The following is a 16,231-nucleotide window of genomic DNA, read 5'->3' as shown; positions in this document are numbered from 1 at the left end:
GCGGAGGACACGTCGCTCGTGAGAGTCCAGAATGTAAATGAATCTGCGCCTAACTGCCGGGGACGTCCATCACCCGTTTGAGCGGCGTGGGGACCGCACAGGAAATTCCCACCGATCTCCGTTTTCTCCAGGAGCAGTGTTGGGTTGAAGATGATGGAGTACTTCTTTGAAAGCCTCATTGTGCAGCACCTATTTCTCAGTGCACTGTATACCGCCAACCCACCTAACACACACACACACACACACACACACACACACACACACACACACACACACACACACACACACACACACGCGCACACACACACACACACACACACTAACCCAAAAGCCCTCCATATCACTAGCAAAAGCACTTTTCTTGAGCAGACTGTCTCCTCTCTCTCTTTCTCTCTGTCTCCTCTCTCTCTTTCTCTCTGTCTTTTTTCTCTCTTTCCCTCTCGATTTCTCTCTCTTTCTCTTTCTCTCTCACTCTATATTTCATTCCCTGTTGTTCTTTTTCAGTCTATCGTACCTGATGACAATACACTGTGCCGCCACTGGCCTTGCTGGTTCTCTTTCGCTATAGGCCGAGCAGTCTAGTTTGGCGTAGCCTAGCCTAGCCTTGTGTCGCCGCGGGCCCTAACGCACCCACCTGCAGTTTATCACCACCTAAACCAGAAACTCTACAAGCCATAAGTCTCCACTGAGCCTACACACACACACACACACACACACACACACACACACGCACATGCACACACACGCACACGCACACACACACACACACGCACACGCACACGCACACGCACACGCACACGCGCATACACACACACACACACACAGGGACACACACAGGGACACACACACACTAACCCATAAGTCTCCACTGAGCCTCCATGATTCTGCCCTCCGTAGCCATATTTCGGAGCTGGCGCTGGGCCTGTGGCGAAAATGTACACTTTAAAAGATTTATATTTATTTATTTTTTGTCAGGGGTTTGGTTTCTTTTTTGGTCTACCTTTCCTCGGTTTTTACTCTATTATTTTTATTTTCTTCTTCTTCTTCTTCTTCTCTTCTTCTTCTTCTTCTTCTTCTTCTTCTTCTTCTTCTTTTTTTTCTTCTTCTTCTTCTTCTCCACCTTCTCTCTCCTCCCTCTTTCAACTTTTTGTGATAGTGAGTCCTTTTCAGTTTTTTGAAAAAGAAAAAGAAAAGTAGAAAGAAAGTGCTTTCCTTCTTGCTGTTGTGTCGTTGGTCCCCTAAACATTTCCTGTCAGTGCAGGCCAGGCCAGGCCAGGCCAGGGAGCTGTGCTGAGCTGCTGCTGCTGCTGTAGCTGTAGCCCATGCTGTTGTTTGTGTTGTGGTCTTGGTGGCTGTGGGGCTGAGCCGAACCTCGCTGCCTCCGCTAAGCCCGTGGCAGCTTCGGCGGCCCGCACCCGCTGCCAAGTTTAAAATTAGTAGCAAATTTAATATGTTGTGCGTTGGCATCCCAGAGCTTTTTCGGAGATTGCAAAAATGCGCCGCTAGTTTGTCGCTGGGTCTCGGTGGAAGACCACAATGAGGTAGAATTTAGAAACTCAATTGAAAGACAGGGGGGAAAGGGCAGAGAAATGCAGAACAGATGCGGATAGGATCCGAAGGGTCTGAGACAGGGGTGGGGGTGGTAGGGTGTTTGCCCGATTGGTGGTGTGTGGATGGACTAACATTGGGACCACCAACACAAGGAGCTGAAGTAGAAACACTCACAAAGTAGAAACACACACACACACACACACACACACACACACACACACACACACACACACACACACACACACACACACACACACACACACACACACACACACACACACACACACACATTCACCCCATGTGTTCCTCTCCGCGAGAACTGAACACTTCCCCCCCTCTCACTGCACTGATCTGTGCATTGCTCGCCTTGTGAATAGCCAGCCACAGCCCTGCACCCCAAAAACTATTAGCATGACCTAAATGACAGAACCATGCCCCTGTTAATGGCATAATAGTTGGGAACTATATGATTTATGGCTTTCATTTTAAGGATTGCTATCCCCATAACTCCTAATACAGGAGGAAAATATGTGTTTTCAGTAATGCTCTGCTCTCGTAATGCCTTATAGACCTTATAAAGCATGGAAAAGAACATATTAGTGTCATAAATCTACATTTCAAACTAGACAGCTTAAAACACGAGGTTGGATTAAAACAGAGCCGATTGTGAAAGACTGAAATGGTGGAGAAGGATTAGATATGACTCCGTTTTGATATTGAGCCAGTAAGTTTTATTAATACCGTTGAAGTAATTTTTATTAATAGTGTTTTATATCTGACGCCTCTCATCTGCCAGCAATCACACTTTCTCTCTCTCATTCGCTTCCACTCTTCATGGTGGCACAGGGGAAGGGTGTTTGTGTGTGTAAATTGTGAAGCTGCCGGGTTAGATCTGCCGTGTGTCTATGTGTTTGAGTGTTTATGAACATATTTTTGGTGTTTTCAGGTCAAATGCGACCTGCTTAAAAATTAAATGAGGTATGCCTTCAATTAATTTGTCTCATCAGTTTCTTTAATTCTTAATAACCACATTTCTTTAATATCTACCCCATCAAGACACAGGACATACCGCCCCTGAATGAAAGCGAGAATATATATTATTTATATTATCAAACATGTCTTCCGGCTTGCAGTTACAGCTGTGTCCAGCAGAGGGAACCCACTGATATTATTTCCTCTCCCTCGCTTGGCAGAAGGAGAAGGTTCCTCCACTTTTGCCAATGCATGCTCCTTGATTATGAATGATTTCCAGAGAAACGTGTCCCTTATTATTTTTGGACGACCACATCAAAGTGGAGGAGAGGAGGAGGTGGTTGTTTGGGGTCTGAAGGCCCCCATTCATAAGAGGCGAGTGTGATAACGGTGTTCCAATAGCCAGATTCCAGAGAGGGTCTGATTAAAAGTGACTTGGCGTCAGGTCGTAAATATTTGTCAGCCCACCTTTGAAACGGGCAAGCTGTGGCTTTTTTTTCCCCTGCACATGCTTCCCACATGAAAGTGCAAATGGAAACGCTCAGGCCCCTGCGAGCTGAATCAGGCGTAGCTGAAATGAGATGGCCAATAAAATGCGTAATTACAATGCTCTGTCATTGGCCATAGCCTTCAGGGCTTTTTCATGTTTTGTTCCCCCTTTACTTTGTATGTGTGTGTGTGTATGTGTATGTGTGAATGTGTGTGTTCTCGCCTGGAGAATAAAATCCCACTCCAGGAATAATGGGATGTGTTTTATGGCAGATGTGTTTAAGGGAGGTGAGCTCTGACAATGTGTGGACTATTGGGTTGGCCCCCTGGGGCCCTTTTCTACGCTGCTCTCGACTGTTTACCTTGCTGCTTCAGAATGTGGAGCGTGTTGCGACTGCCCCGCTTTGATGCCCGAGCTGAGCGTTGCTCAAGTAGATAGCTCCAAAGCGGTGTCATAACTGGCTCGCAACCACAACAACGCCTTATTCCAAGCCCACTTTTGAAGCTTTGAAATGCCGAGCAGTTTTTTTTTTTTTTTTGGTCTGGCTTCCAAAGTGTGTAGCAAGTCATGGTTGAAAATCCAAAGGCAAATCTGCTTTTTTATTTATATACAAAGTTTTTACTTTAAAGAACACCTGCACCTAGTTTTGCACATTTTTATTAACTTAAAGGTGCATTGTGTAATATTTGTATTAGTTTATTTCCAGAATTCACGCCACCCATTCACAAATGTTACCTTTTTCATGAATACTTACAACCTCCATCAAATTCAAAGTATGCATTATGACTCGGAAATTTGCACTTTTCACTCATTAAAAGGAGGAGCTTCTCCATTGTCCGCCATTTTGAATTTCCAGAAATAGACATTTTTAGCCACAAAAACGTACTGTACTTTGGACATACTACTAAATATTAGTTTATTATTTAGTAAAATATTCATTAATCTTAATATCTATCTATCTATCTATCTATCTATCTATCTATCTATCTATCTATCTATCTATCTGTCTGTCTGTCTGTCTGTCTGTCTGTCTGTCTGTCTGTCTGTCTGTCTGTCTGTCTGTCTATCTATCTATCTATCTATCTATCTATCTATCTATCTATCTATCTATCTATCTATCTATCTACTTAACAGCCTACTGTACCTAGTATACGTCTGCGTAGGACCTCAAGTCTAAAATCTGTTATGTCTAGCCTTGTAGACGGCGCTGCATTAAGTAGAGACATGACTGGAAGAAAATAATAGTGGTTTGACTCAGCCACCCTGCCCCTCCAGCAGCAGGCTGCAGTCTGGGCTAAGAGCAGCAATGGACTGGGGTGAAACATCAGGCCGGGCACTTTTAGACAAGACTGGTCCACCAAGCATTGAGAGACACAGTGAAGCCTTTGACATCATTTTATTCATCCAATATGAGCTATTTTGACCCTAACAGCCAGATTTTGTATTCATAATATCTGACTTTATCTCGTAGAGTCCTGCTGTAGTGGTAAGAGGAGCAGAGGCGATTCTAGAGTAGTGGGGGCTCCAAGCGAAAATTCAAAACAATGAACATTTGCAACAAATCGCCACTACTGTAGTTTAAAGTCTTATCTGTTATTAACCATGTAGGCTTGGGGGCCCCAAGCGAAAATTCAAAGCAATGCACATTTGCAACAAATCACCATTACTGTAGTTTAAAGTCTTATCTGTTATTCACTATGTGGGCTAGGGGGCCCCACGCGGCTGTCTACCTTGCCTGGTGACAAAATGCCCCTCTGACGAGGACTGATACCAGGGGAGGGCCAGGCCAAAATCATCAATAGTCCACCGCCGGGCAAATGCCCTGTATGCCATATGACCAATCCAGCCATGGGCTAAGAGCCTCCTGTGGAGAGGAGGACCCCTAGCCAAGCGGAGGCGAGTGAGGAGCACCATGTTGAAGCCATACTGTTACACAGACCTGCTGTGAGTTGGGCCTCCACTCCACTGGCCTGTGTCAGGGAAATAAATGTAGTGTAAATGTGTTCTGGTCTGCTGGGCCGTGTAGCACTCATTACCGCTAGGGCCTGGCTGATTAGGATAGCAGACTGCGAGAGGCTCTGTGTGTGACGTAGCAGATTTCATCTCTTGCAGCTGAAAGAGATAAAATATATATAATCTAGAGCTGTTTTTTTCCTCTCCTCCTCCTCTCTCCTACTTTCTGTTCAGTCGTTGTTGTGTTAAGTTTGCTTGCCTGGCGAAAACATTTTCTCATTCATCACCAGGCGACGACATGAGGAAAAATAATGGTGGCAGAAGTTGTAAATTTTAAGCACACACCCTTTTCTGCCACATCCATTCTTAGCTCATAACGGGGAGGATGTTCCAAAGACTTGGATGAGGACTTTTCAACGATCTAGAGTTTTTTTTTCTTTTCTTGCTTCGTAATATGGCACTTACACTCTACACGTGTCTGGGCCTTCTCAAGAGTTGAGAAATATCTTCCCACATTGGTGTATATGACTACATGTAATTACAGTTCACATGTGCCAGTATGCCGTGCATGCGGCCAACTCTAACTCATTCCGGAGCCGCTTGCAGATTGAGCTACGTTAAAAGGGCACACACACACACACACACACACACACACACACACACACACACACACACACACACACACACACACACACACACACACACACACACACACACACACACACACACACACACACACACACACACACACACACACACACACAGACACACACACACTAGTGGTGATGGTGGAAGATTTTTTTTCCTCGTCTTTTCCTGTCCCTGACGCAAGGCAGAATGAGACATGCAATGAAGAGCCATGTTAGGTTTCCGAGTGAGTGGGCAGAGTGATTTCCTTCTCTTGACACTGCCGGTAGTTGACATGCAACCCATCTGACTCATGTAGATTTCCTTGATAGCACCCTGGCCCAGCCCAGCATTGATTCCCCATGTCTCTTCTTTCTTTTGATCGGCGGGCTTGCTTAAAAAAAAAAAAAACAACAGAACATCTGTCAATTAAAATCGAATGCAAACACATTTGTAAATGGAATTTCTGTTACCAGGGACTGTGTTTGTGAAGATTGCACTTTTCTCTCTCTCTCACGGCCTACGGTACACATCACATCCGGCAAGGCGAGCATCAATAATAGAATAACAAAATAATCCTCAGTGGCGGGTGGCTTCTCTTGTTTGTGACAGCTATAATCTAAACTGAAGGACCCTACAGAAGCAGCACTTAACCAAATCACAGTTTCATCTCTACATCTCCATCATTTGTTATTTTTGGTAAACACTCTTGTGTGAGGAGCTGAACAGGAGAACCATTCGGCATATACTGTATTTCTCTCAGTGTTGGAAAGCACAAAGATGAACAAAGCTGAAGCATAACCAATGATGCTAGTATTAATTTATGACATTGAAAAGGAGAAGCGCTGTACATTTCCCCTGGTGTGGAATTACAGGAACTATATACCTGCATGGTGTCCTCGCTGCCCCTACAGTATGAATGTACCACAGCTCTAGTGTGATAGTGTGTATAGTGATAATGATAGTGTGTATTATACATAGATTTCATGTTTATTAACAGTGCGCCTGCGCACAGCGACAAGGGGCAGAAAAGCTTCTACGGCAATAGAAAAACAGTATAATGCACTTTTTACGTGTTACTTTTAGTTATTATTCTAGTTGCTCTTTTTAAAATCAAAAACGGTCGGTAGACACTCTCCCGACCCATTCCCAATCGTAATTTTGCCAACTAGAGTCTTTCCTAGGTTTAGGTTTCATGATAGAAATGCGATATTTACTGTGCTAATAGCATTAGAACTGAAGGCTGTCAATGCTCTGCTACACTGATGTTGGTAAAAACCTGCTTGATCAGAGGTGATAACGTTCCTTCTCCGATGTTTTTGTACACTAGGCTACATTGAAGAAAAAGGGGGAGTGAGCGAGAGTGCAAAGGATCTTGCTTGGACGTAAAACGATCATGTGCCGTATCAGGAGTGCCTCCAACAGGCAGTGTGCAGTTTGTGCTTGGTGCAGACTTGACGTGATGCATACAAAATGTAAACATCTGCTTGTGCAACTCTTGGCAGATAGTTGTTCATATATTTTCATACACTTGCTTAACCAGCATTCAAATGGAAAGGAGACCGTATCAAATAAATAACCTGGCGAATTGTAACATCTGACACACCTAATAACTACACGTAAGCTTGCTAGCTAGCTAGCGAACGTTAACGTGTTAGCTGGACAACTAACCGCTACCTCCAACTCCTGTCAGACATGTATCTCCTATCTAACATTAAATGTAAATTTAAGTTGAAAGGGGATATTGTTGAATATATGATCGGACATATAAACCATTTGAAACAGTACAGCTTGCTAGCATTGCTACCTACCGAATCGTAATAAGCGTTGCTAGGTAGCTAGCGCGCTACATTACCTGGGCAAATCACCCTGTTTTTGATGTTGCATTGCAACTAGACCCCAAGGCTCTACTTGTAGTTTAATTTACATTTTGTATTTCAATTGTAAGGAGATAAAAACAGACAACAGATCTCAAATACCTTTATCATCTGTGTCATAACAACGTTGCAATCGTTTATGCTAGCTTTCGCTATCTAGCACCACCTCTAGTGTGTAAGCTTGCTAAAGCAAGTTACCAGTTTTAAAACAACTAGGATCTAATTACAGTTGGAAGTTAGTAATTTGGTTATTGACAATATGAATGCCCTTTCCAGTGTATAATCAACAGCATTATGACATTGCTAATGTCTGTTACAATAACAATACATCAAAATGCTATGTTGCAACAACCTGCTTTATCACAAAAAAAACCTTAAACTCATTAAAACCTACATTTCCTAAAAAACGGATGCCCTGTGCAAGGTATACAAATCATCCCGATCACATAACTAACTCTGCAAGTACAGTTGAAAATGAATCAGCATTTTAAAATTCCACTTTTTCAGACAAGTTATCCACAGCGTCGATAGAAAACAATAGTGAACTGTGCGGCTTTCTGCCCCTTGCATGCTCAGTTGCCACCATACTGACGTTGCCAGGAAATCTATGTATAGGGTGGAATGCAGGAAAGCAGAACGAAAATGGAGAAATGCTAAGCTCATGGTTGATTATGCAATCTTCAAGGAGACACTCAGTACTTACAATTCTATAGTATGTAACTGATTTCTCTAATATTATTAATAGAGATATTAATAACACCCACACTCTCTTCACCACTGTAGACAAATGAACAAATCAACACTCTTTTAGACACAGAGTTTTTGTCAACTGAAAATTGTAATGAGTTTGCATCTTTTTTCCATTATAAAATTGAAAACATTAAAAACACAAGTTCAACCTTCTCTTGCAATACCATATCAACATTTTGGCTACTTTATCACACACGCTTCCCTTTCTGAATTCACAGGCATTGATGTCAAAGAAAAATGTATCACAACTGGTCATCTACTTGCTGTATTGATACACTACCTACCACGATTTTTTTTATCTGTTCCCAGCTGCCTAGCACTTGAGCTGATACAGATTATTAATAGCTCTATTTTGTCAGGAGTTTTTGCTGCAGCACAAAAAAACACAGTATATGACTACATAAATTTGAATGGTCTTTATGACAAATTTCAGTCCGGTTTTTGACAGAAACATAGTGGTGAAACTGCTTTAATAAAGGTCTTACGTGACATACGACTCAATACAGACAAGGGAAATTTTTCTTTCCTTGCTGTGTTGCATTTGACTCATTTGATCATAACACTCTAATCAATAGATTGCACTCTATTGGACTCTCGGGAAGTGCTCTTCAATGCCTCAAATCTTAAAGCGGGCACACTGTGCAACTTTGCCTCGATTTTGCCAGGATTCTGCCATGATTTTTTGAGAATCAGGCCGATTTCTTGCTCAATCGGAGGTCAATCGTGAGTCTCGCATTGTGTAGTGTACATGGGGTAACAACAAACTATTTCACCTCACGATCGTGCAATCGTAGGGTCGCATGAAAATCAAAACTGTTTGAAATCCTGGTCGCCCCTCGTGAGTAAATCACACAGTTGTAACAGTGCTACGACCCGATTTCATACAACACATCACATACAAAACAGGCCTGTCGTGTCGCATAGTGTGAGCATTTTGCTCACATCCGACCCTCGGCTTATATAGTGAGGACATGAGTTGCGTGAACTTTTGAATCATGAAATTCCCTCCTGCAGTGTGAGCAGGGCCTTAATACCCATGATTGAAAATACTGCACAGTGTATGCCTGCCTTTAGATTACAGAAATTACTTTATGTCTATTGATACCTATGTCTCAGATAAAAACACAGTATGGAGTTCCACAAGGATAGATGCTGGGGCCTCTTTTATTCAACCTGTACTGTACATACTACCTCTTGGGTCAAATCTTGAAACAGTACAAGGTGTCTTATCAAAGCTATGCGGATGACACTCAAATTTACATTGTTGTCTCTCCAAAATGACTGTAGCCCCATAATTGTGCTTATGCCTTGATAAAATTAATAGATGGATCTTGCAGCTGAATAAACACAAGACTGAAATAATTGCTTTTGGTTTCAAGGATGGAGGACAGAAACTGTGTGCTTACTTAGAATCCAAATAACTTAAAATTAAGTGATTATAAAACATTGGTGTGATTATGGACAGTAATCTCAGTTCCAATGCTCACATCCAAATATAACTAAATCAGCTTGTTGTCAACATGGCTAAGATTAAAGATGTATCTAAGCAGGATAAGGAGAAATTAGTCCATGCTTTTATTTCCTGTTAAGTTGACGATTGCAATACCTTACTTATACATGGGTTCTAAATTTTTGTTTTCTCCTGACTGCGCGAAACTAGATGCGCACAACTTGTTGGAAACCGCTGTCGGTCAAAAAATTAGCTCACGTGGTTGGCTGCCAGTGTCTTGCCCCTCCTCACAACATTGTGTTGACAAACAAAAAAACATCTACAGGCCTTCCCCAAACATCACTCAGGCAGGGGCAACTAATCCAAAATGCTGCTGCTAGAATTCTAACCAAAAACAAAGAAAAGATACAATATCTTATCATTTCAGTGCTTAGGTCATTACACTTGCTCCCAGTGAGGTTTAGAATTCAGTTTAAGACTCTTCTGATTGTCTATAAGTCACTCAATGGCCTGGGTCCCAAATAGGCCCTATATTGCAGATAAGCAAAGCAATGTCATCCTAAAATATATCTTAGGTCTTCAGAGTCTGCTTCTCTATCTGTTGTGCCTGTAGGGTATATATAGACAAGGTGAAATGGCATTGAGCCATTATGCTGTCAAAGGCTGGAGCTTGCTTCCTGTTCAAAATATAACTGTGTGATGTTTTAAAAATAAATTAAAAACAACTTTATTTTCATGTGTTCAATATCACGTCACTATTAGTGGAAGAGCTCTTTAATGCCCAATATTTAGTTATCTACTACCCTGTGTAAGAATTTCTATACTTTCTATACTTTAAAGAAAGACAAGTGAGAAGAAAAGTATTGTAGGAGGTAGAAAGTTTCTACCTCCTACAATATTTTTCTTCTCAATGGTCTTTCTTTCCTCTAAGCACATTGAATGACAGTTATATATGCTAATGTGCTGTATGTCTTACTTCTATTGCTATAACTTTGCTACTACTGCATTCAAACTACTGTATGCTTCAGCTTTCAGGGGAAATGCACTGCCAAACCCCATATGCTGGAATCTGGTGAAAGAGTCCAAACATTGAGTGGCTTGGACTGGACGAGTACTAAATGTTAACTAAATATTGGGCATATTAAAGAGCTCTTCCACTAATAGTGACATGTTATTGAACACAGTGCAAAGGAGGAGGCATTCCTTCGGGAGATACATGCCCAAGATTACAGGCTAAATGACGTTTTGTTGGACGGCTCGGCACAATGCTTTATATGCAGGAGTTACGTCGGAAGAGTTATCTGTCAAAAGGTGTGCCTGCACAGCTTCAACTGAAGACTTAGCCCGTCACCTTTGAGAGCGACTACAATTTATTATTATTAGTCATACTTACCCTTTAAACTTGGGGCTTGTTGGCGGGGGGATTTTAAAGCCTGTGTGCTCTGTGTTCATTTTGAGAGGCTGTCCGCAGAGTGCCAAGCGCCTGGAGCGCAAGACAAACCCCAGAGATCGGGGTCCTGCCTGATGGCGACATGACACACCCTGTGCCAAAGTCAAAATGGAGATCCGACAGCAGGCATGAGAGAGAGACCAAACAGATGACTAACGTGAAGTCGGAAGAAAAACAGAAGTAGACGGCGGTGGGGTGGGTGGGGTGTGGGGGGTTAGTGGGGGGATTAAATAAGGAATTGGGGAGTGGTGGAGAGGGGCATGCTGCTGGTGGCATTTGGGGGTAGGGGGGATTATTGGGGGGTATTAAAATGACACAGAAGATTATGCGGACGCTGGGGCCGTCTGCCCAAGGTCGCTGCCAACGGAGATCTGTCACTTGGGCTGATAAACAAAAAAAAAGACCAGCCTAATAGGTGCGCACCAGGCTCATCGGGATTCCCCGCCCGTAGCTGTCTTGAAGCATCCCAGAGCCCCAGATTTGTTTATTGGTGCATCTTATCTACGGCTGACCCCTGAGGTCAACCTTATTAAGATATGTATTTGAAAACACCCGCCTCCTGGTTATACCCTCATTGATGTCTACTTGGCAAAGAAGCTTGTATTTGAAAGCACTTTAAAAACAATTTACACATGAAGGATTATTTAAATAACTAAATAATGATTCATCATATCTAAATCATCAAAAAATATTTATCCACATAAGTCTTGACACAAGCCTTGCTATAGGAGTTCAAGTGCAAAACATGATTTCCTAGAAAACGGAGGCGGCTGTTTAGGTGGAAAACTTGTGTGCACAGTGCGTGACTGGAGGCCCTCCAGATCAAAACATTTGTTTTTTGGGGGATTTATTGCAGATTGACCCTACCCCGCCTCCATTGTATCACTGCTGTCTATGTGGGTCTCAATTAGACTTTAGACAATTAGACTTGCTGGAGAACCTATAGCCACCGGGCAGTGAGGAAATGGGGGGTGGGGGGGTGGGGGGAACCAGAGGACACACCACACCATTGCATAACCACGCGTCCATGCACCATACACAATTGTCATCAGGGAAGCCGGTGCATGGGTGGGTAAAAAGGGGCCAGATATCCCGGGCCCAAAGAGAGAGGGGGGTCCAGAATTAGGTCCTCCTCAGTACATTGAGGGGGCCCTTTGAGATGACTTTGTCCCGGGCGCCCAACCAAAGCTGTCAGTGGCCCCGATTGCCACATACAGTACAGTAGACCTCGCATGGACATAATGTCACTCTTCTAGCTCGGCATCCTTATGGTGACCTCATGAATGGGGTCACGCATTGTGATTGGCACGACTGGCAAACAGGGCACACAGAGTACACAGGGCACACAGAGTACACAGGGCAGGCACTCATGACAATGTTGTTACTCAACAACCGTATGATGGCCAAAATACTATGTTACACACAGTTATACTGAAATAGTTTTTTTTTAATCAGCTTGTTTAATGTATATTATTTTCAAGTTGAAGGAGAATGAAAAGAGGTCAAGGTAATCAGGATGCATGGCAAGGCATGTGCTGAGTTATAGGAATGTGGAGGCGGCGGCCATTTTGAAGTCTGGGACCGGTGTGGCCGGCCCAAACCTGTACTGCTAATCTGGCAAACAAGGCATGTCCAGGTGGGCTGACAGTTTTCAGGGGCCAGTTTTGTATTTTCTTTTAGACAGACTACACTCACAATGTAGAGGAGATCGTACAAAAACACCCGGACCTTTTTTCCAGTCCCATTCCAGTCAGGGCTCGGGCTGGTCTGCTGTGGCATGGAGCAACTGGGGTCAGCGAGAGGGTAGAGGAAGTAACACAGGGTCAAAAAATGCAGCGTCCGCCAAAAAAGAAACACACAAAGCCAGCTTTTCATTGGCGCTCTGGCCCGTCCGCGGGGTCCATAATTATCTCTGACAAAACTCATTAGCAGGGATCTTGTAGGGACATCGCCGTCCAGGAATTCCATGTAGGGGACTAGGGAGACATGCACAGGGACAATGTCACCCACACATTTCATTGCACCCTTTGACAGAACGTAATGAAGTGTGTACATTGTCCTCCTCATCAACATTTGAACCCTGAGCCATCAGCGCAAAGGACTTTGTTTCATGAGCCCCGTCGCAGCGCAGCGTGGGACACATCAAATGGCACCTCCGCCCCTGCTCTTTTGTGGAGCCTCGGAGCAAATTGTTGTCGGAGATGTTGTTGTTATGGCTCTTATTAGTATGAATTGGTCTTTTCTACAGTGTCAGAACCACTTATTTGTTTCTTTTTTTCCACCCAACTCGCGCTGGTACATGCTCAGTGACTCAGTAATTCTACAATGTACAGTGCAGTGCACTGATGAGAGTTGGATGGCGAATCCTCCTAATCCACTTTTCTGTGCTTGCTGACCCGACACTGACCTTTTGTTGCAGGTCCGGGAGGAATTTGAAGTTGATCCAATGCTGACCACTGTGGCTTTGGATACGGCCACGTCAAATCAACTGGGGCATCATGCTTCTCTTGGCACAATATACTAGGCTACATGCATATGCCTAAGAAAATGTTGACCTGTGTTAAGTGTTGTTGTGTCATCACATTTTGCAAAGTAGGAACCAGCATAGGTGTGAGTGAAAAGGCTGTCCTGAAACCAATACTGTATCATTCACAGCCGTCCATCAGCTACTCAGTCTTATGTCTGCTTGGGAATTCCATAATGCTGTGTAAGCGACTGGAAGTCATTTCCTTGTTCAATGCCGTTCATTGTTTTGGGTTTAACACACCTGCCCTTTAAATTGTCGGTGCTAATATTCTTGTGTGCCAAGTGCGCAGCCTGCCAGTAAAAAGGCCACACAGTGGGGGGCGGTTGGCTGCACAGTTGTGGATGGAGAGACTAATCCAGTCATCATTGCTGTTTGGCGCCCTCGACAGCCCCCCGTGACAGACCAGGCAGGTACACTTTACAAGAAACGTTATGGTTCACGTGTCATTTCCGCTCCCCTGGACAACCCACAGTAACACCTTGATGAAGTCGTACAAGTGTCTTTGTTAATGGCAGCATTCCCGCCTTCCTCTGTTTACTCTGATTATGAAAGATTATCTTGAAGCTTGCTGGGCTTGTGCATGGGAACCCCTCCCTGACAAAAAAAAAAAGAAATGGGGGGTCCCAGGAGTCTCATGTTTTTCATTGCCAAACATTGTTTACGTCTGAGGGTGTGTATCTACTTTTACTGATGTTTCTGCTTAGATTAAGACGCTAGACAGACATAAGCATGTTATTACGAGTAACGCTGAAAGACACGTGTTCAGAGCCTTACTTCGTGGCCTCCGTGCTTGGGGGAAGGGATATAAGACCCTCAATAATATTTTTCATGCGGAGTGGTGGTCATATGCCTTGTTGACTAGTGCGGAAGACATTTAGCTATATGGCGTCCCTGGGAAATACCGTGTTAACCAGATGTAAGACAGTATCTTAATTGATCTATTAGCTGCCTAATAACAAGGCTCTGTGGCATGGCTCCATATAGCGGGTTTCCCCCAGGTATGGTGCTGCCGTGGTAATCCAATTGCGCATGCATCATTACTTCCAATAATGTTTGGCAGCTATTCTTTACAGCCTCCATTTTAATTAACCTGTCTCTAAATATTTAATACTCCACCAGCATCTTGGTATGGCCTATAATTGAGGTTAAAGCCATGTGTTGTAGATCACGTTACATATCCACCATTTATATACAAAATAAAACGCTGATGGTATGGCAATTTGAGCAACGTTACCACGCAATGTTCGTATGCAATATGTCTGTCAGTGGCTTCGGGTAATCTACTAAGGATGACGCAATGTGGCATAGTGAATTTGCAAATCGGGGGGTCAACCCATTTTTTCATTAAGTACTAATACCCGCATCTTAAATTCCGTCCCATGTTATTCACCATCATGTCCAGTTCTGATTTTTAATCAAAACAGTATTCAGAATATGATTCCAGGAGATTATATTTAGGAGAGATTTGCCTAAACATACCTCGCCTATTGGACAGATTGCATGGAATTGCAGATCTGGGCGGATAATCTTAAACCAAAGTCAGTTGACCTTTAATAAAAGAAAACCTCCTGACCTGGAGAGAGGCTGTGCACCTTTATTTTGTTTGCATCTGGCACTAAGAACAATTCATTAGTCAATTCCAGCGAATATAGTAGGGGCTATACTACAGCAAACGAAAGAACAGAAAGGACATCATCGGTGCGTAAAGGAAAGACTTTTCTTTCAAGCGTTTGCCCTAAGCAGAAAACATAGGCCTACTGTTCTTACTCAACTTGACTTAATCAAGCATGATAAGATGGGCCTACTGGACTTTGATTTATTTATAGCCTATGCATAGAGAAAAGTTTGATTTTCTCCCTTCACGCTGCTGTTACGCAATGGCCTGTATAAACTTTGCTTAAATATTATATCAAACTATGTAACCAAATATTACGCAGTAATTACGCATAGGGTACGCCTAGCACTAGGCCTATAGTCTACCATGAAGTTGTGTCAGCTACATGGGACTGTTTTCACAATCTTAAAAGCTTTGTTAAATAGATCTTATATCGAGATATTAAAGATTATAATCGTCTTCTGCATATTTATAGCTGGATGAAGCCGCAAAGACCATAACTGCGCATGACTAGCCTCTGGCCTGCTTCACAAGTTGACCATAGTTATTTTGTCTGGATCTAATACGAGCCCTAATACTCTTATTACATGATTCAATTCACTCCCAAATCTGACCTGAAATAATCTTTATAGTTTGGTTGGTTAATTACTTGCCTTTAATCTGTGGGTCATCTGCTGCTGGCTGCGCCGTTTGGAAGTTTAAAAGATGTCCTTTTTATATCATAGTGGTATTGTGAAATACAACGTGGCAACAGTGCTGCTCGCATCGATCCCCTGCATTTAAAGTTATTCACAAGTCACTTCCATATGTTTTCCTCTAATCATAATCATCACCATCATTATCAGCTCCACGTCAAGTCCAGCTGATAAAGGGCCGCATTATAATGTACAGCTATGGCACCAGCAGCCACAAAGAGGCACATTCTTGCCTACACACAGCCTACCATATGACCATGTCAAACCTGCAGTA

This window comes from Engraulis encrasicolus, chromosome 22 (genome assembly GCF_034702125.1).
Source record: "Engraulis encrasicolus isolate BLACKSEA-1 chromosome 22, IST_EnEncr_1.0, whole genome shotgun sequence".
Classification (NCBI taxonomy): domain Eukaryota; kingdom Metazoa; phylum Chordata; class Actinopteri; order Clupeiformes; family Engraulidae; genus Engraulis; species Engraulis encrasicolus.
The sequence above is the reverse complement of the archived record's forward strand: the minus strand, read 5'-3'. Positions refer to the sequence as shown.